This window comes from Misgurnus anguillicaudatus, chromosome 19 (genome assembly GCF_027580225.2).
Source record: "Misgurnus anguillicaudatus chromosome 19, ASM2758022v2, whole genome shotgun sequence".
In the NCBI taxonomy this organism is placed as follows: Eukaryota; Metazoa; Chordata; class Actinopteri; order Cypriniformes; family Cobitidae; genus Misgurnus; species Misgurnus anguillicaudatus.
Window position 1 is genome coordinate 10,060,206 of NC_073355.2, and position 4,610 is coordinate 10,064,815.

The window sequence follows — 4,610 nt, forward strand, 5'->3', positions numbered from 1 at the left end:
CAAAACAGTCATTGAGGAGAGGCTGTTAACAACGTGAACTTTGACTGTAAACATTGCAGCTTATAAAAACTATAATACTGTGAAAAGCATAAATTATATAAAAATGTACATTTTCGCTGCTCTAGTTGTCTACACACCCAGCAGCTGTCGAAGTGTGGCTTGCCCACCGGTCATTTTAAAGCGCAGTGGGCGCAAACTTTATGAAATATTACTAGAACATTCGGCTGGGGTGTGTCTCTCTTAAACGGAGATGTAAGAGAAATGAAGACGACACATATTTTGTGTATGACCGATCGGCGGTAAAAGTTAATCTGCACGGAACATCGTTGTTGTATGGAACGGTTAACGTTCGTCTACGCCTACGTAAAACAACACTAACGAGACGCATACATACGTTTGAACAAACTAATGTACACAACAAACATTTTAAATAGATATCAATTAAATCAAATTAATACTTACAATCACACAAAGAATGTCCTTGGCGATGGTCAATTCCGCTGCAGCTCGTGTCTGAATCCGTGTAACAGCTGATCTACTAACCCACGTCTGATTGGTTAATAATAATCCTTTGTCAGTATCTTGCCGCTCTATTGGTTCGACTGATATAGTAGGCAACCGCGTTTGCCTGCATATTTACGGGGACATTTTATCATTTCGGGGGAAAATGTGCAATAAATGCGAGTGGCAACACTTTTCATATCGTTGAGAATAAAACAACCGTCCAAACTTTACAAATTCAGGTTCTCCCTCCATGGGGATCATCCATTTCGAAAAGTAAAGCAGATACGGAGCCTCGGCCCACCGTCTATTAAGACATTTTTTTTTTACTTTAGGCAACTTGCCCAATATGTCAAAAAGAAATGTCTCTCGATGTAATCGAGATTCATGCAAGTTTTTGCATGGGTGACAGGTGAGAAATTATTTTATTTGACAGTTTTTTTTTGATAGTGCACAAAATACTTATTTCCAGATTAATCAGTGAATGTTTAACTTCAAAATTAACAATGAGCAATATTATATCAGCATGTAACATTCTCTGAGAAATCTGTAGGAACGTATCACTGGTCACCAATTGGTCTCACTTGGCTCTTTTTAGGGGGTGCTTCAGCCCTGTATTAGGCATAAGATCAAAAATTCATTCACAATGTACATGTGCAATGAACTACTTAATAGTGAGAATTGGACTCTAAAATAGTTATACTTTTTTAAATCATACACTTATTGGGGGCTGAGCCCCCCTAAAATGAAAATCATAGAATCGCCTCTGCTGGTCACATAATGTACACTTTTATTGTGTGTGGTGTTAGGATTGTCTCAGCTCCTCTTTACAACAAATATCAATTGAATATTGTGTTTTATGTTAAAATTATGAATGTTTAATTTAAAACTTTTTAGGTAATTCATTCTAAAGGAATTTTTGTTCTTTTGTTGCACACAAGTATGGTTATGAAGTATGTGTATTTTATTATAAGTATACAACCTCTGGAATTAAATCTGTCTAGGGAAGAACCATCTACATCTGGATTTTCTGTGCCGCTGACGTATACTGCTGAAGCTTCAAATGCAGCTAAAGCCACAAGCATGAGTCGTGGTATGTGTAAGTTTTGAAATATAATTAAAAACGTAACTCATTTCTGAGATGTAGGCTAACACTGAAGTGTTGGAGTACAACTAGCTTCAACTGAAAGTGTTGAAATGTTGCTTCTATGCGTTTTGCAGATTGGAAAATTGAACCAGACAAAAATAAAGCAGCATCCTTATACACTAAGGAAATAATTCGCCAACACGAGACTGGAAAATCCCTCTTGATGGCCATGGATGTGAGAATGGACAAGGAAGATCAAGACAGAGAACTTGTTGCATTCTACAAACAAAATGGCATAGAATGGGCATGCCCTGTGAGGTGCAAACTCCAAGGTTGTATTAAACAAATATAAATGCATTTATTTAGTGGCATTCTTAGCTGGTTTTATTGGCCATTTTCTTTTCTTTATGGACTGTTGATTTGAATCTGTTACAATCAGGGGATGCTGCCATAGGTGAAAGTGTGACAAGACACTTCTTTTCAACTGTAATACAGAGGCTTCAGCATGGTTTCAATTTTAACATGGGTATTTTAACTATTTTTATGGAACATTGATTGGCATTTTGTTTCATCTTTAAATCCACAATTTTAATTTAAGCCTATTATCTTAAAATAGGAAATACTGCAAGGACCTGTCTCTTTGAAGGTGAACCAGGCCATCTTGTTCCATCATCATCACAATTTCTCATAGAGAGTGATCTGTTCCTACTTGCGGGACGCATGATTGGACATGCATTCCTACATGGTGGACCTCGGCTGGCTGGAGTCAGCCAAGCAATAGTCCATGTACTTCTAGGGGGTTCAGCTGAGACTGCTACAGTGCAAATCGAAGACTGTCCTGACCATGATATTCGTGAAACCATAAAACTGGTAAGTACATTGGTAGTATAATCAGTAGCTTCAACAATTCATAATTGTTGCGTTATTTATTTTTCTTCATTTATACTATTCTACATGTAGCTTGATGGAGAGGCAGAACTCAGTAGTGAAGAATATCAAGCTGTCCTTCACCTGAGTCTTGCTTGGGATCTTCCTGGCCCAACCAAAGAAAACCGGAAGTGGCTTTTTGAGCGCCTATTATCACATGCGGTAGTGCTCTGTTATTGTCTGAGCTTTTAGTTTTAGCATTGCTGTACTGTAGCATTCTTTTTTTCATGTAACCTAATAATCTAAAATATGCAATACTATAGGTCATTGGAAGGAGATTACGGCAGTTGAAACAAATACGTAAAGGACTTAAAGAAACCAGAGTGTGGCCACTGTTGATTGAAAGATGTGGAAATCTTTCTGAGGGAAAATGAAAATTCACTCACCCCATCGGTAAATTTAATTGTTATAAGGTGGTGTGTGTATATATATTATTATACATATGTACAGGTGAAACTCAAAATTTGAATATCGTGCAAAAGTCAATTTTAGTAATTTAATTTAAAAGGTGAAACTTATTATATAGATTCATTACATGCAAAGTGAGTTATGTCAAGCCTTTGTTATCATTTAGATTCTTATGGCTTACAGCTTATGAAAACCTTTTCACAATTTTTCTAATTTTGAATTTGTGCTTTTTATAAGCTATCATCCAAATTATAACAAATAAAAGCTTGAAATATGTCACTGTGCATGTAATGTGTAATCTATACACTATGGTTCCAAAACGCGATAAACGCCATTTTTGAAAAAAATGAGTTACTGCCAAAATCAGTATTATATCAGGTCAGTAGTTAAAAGTAAATAATTAATTTTACGCAAAATCCAATACCCGCCGTGATATTCTGTCATCTTTTCTCCCTTTTTTCCCAAAATGCGACAAAGGCCAATGCTCCTTTTTTACAGACCGCAATAAATCCATTTCTGATATTACAGCGCACCAGTCACGCAATGTAAACAAACATGGCGGCGCGCTGAGTACACGGAATCCTAATTTTCCTAATCTACTTTGTACTTCGTGATCAACAAACAAAACAAAATAATACTTTAATAGCATTGCCAAACCTGTGATGGTTTTCTGTGACGGGAAAGAAACGTAAGACATCAACAGCTAATATTTCCGCGAGAGGCACTCGGTTGCTTGTTCTCCAGACAGCATCAAGCTTCTCATGCTAAAACATTGTGTTCTTAATATAACAAAGTAAGTGTTTTGGTTAATGCCATTAATGTTTATTTTATAATAATTGTATACCACTAGTCAACTAAATAAATATAAAATGGTAAAGATGAATGCACATTTATACATTGATTTAATAGATTTATAGCATTTTGAAATAAAAAACTGTCATGGATTTATTGCATTTTGTGGAAAAAATAATTAGTTTTTATAATAAATCTTTGAAAATCAAGTTATGGATTTGAATTTTTTATGTTTTTATAACCTAAAGATGCTATGTGAAAGTTTGTAACAGAAAATACTGGTTTTCATCTTGTCACTTTCTTGGTATAGAAAACACGTTTTTACCGAAATTTGTCAAAATGGATTTTTTGCGTTTTGGAACCAAACTCTTCATATATACATAAACATAGTTTTTTTTTTAGGTGTGTGTGTCTATCTATATAAATGTATATAAATAAAGGCAGACCTGTTGCAACAAAAATATGTAATTGTTTCCAGATGCTGCTTCAATGTATCTGCTGGCCCTCGTATATCAGTGAGAATGATGGCGACAACGACGACGAAGATTGTTCGCTAGAAGATAGACGTCGCATCTCGTGGTATTTGCGTCACTTCATTGAGACGGGTATAACACTTTATTTTACGGTGTTTTTGTTACACATGTTACATGTAATTATTATAGTAATAATAGTTAATTATGCATATCTACATGCAATTAACCCTAAACCAAACCCTAATCCTAACCCCAACCCTATAGTAAGTACATGTTGTTAATAATGATTACTTGGTACTTAAATGTATGATTACAATGTAACAGTGATGCCTTAAAATAAAGTGTGACCCAATTTTTTAAAAACATTTTCCTACGGGGTTTTACAATTTGAGTACAATAAAGCATGTGGTAAACTACTTGAT

At 35.2% G+C, this 4,610-nt stretch overlaps 1 long non-coding RNA gene across 1 annotated transcript; it reads left to right on the forward strand.

The window, feature by feature from the left end:
* Window positions 1–836: 836 nt before the first annotated feature.
* Window positions 837–1,915, forward strand: LOC141350811 (uncharacterized). The gene is made up of 3 exons (XR_012358943.1): window positions 837–913; window positions 1,506–1,594; window positions 1,723–1,915. It is a non-coding gene; the product is annotated as an uncharacterized lncRNA (long non-coding RNA).
* Window positions 1,916–4,610: the final 2,695 nt, after the last annotated feature.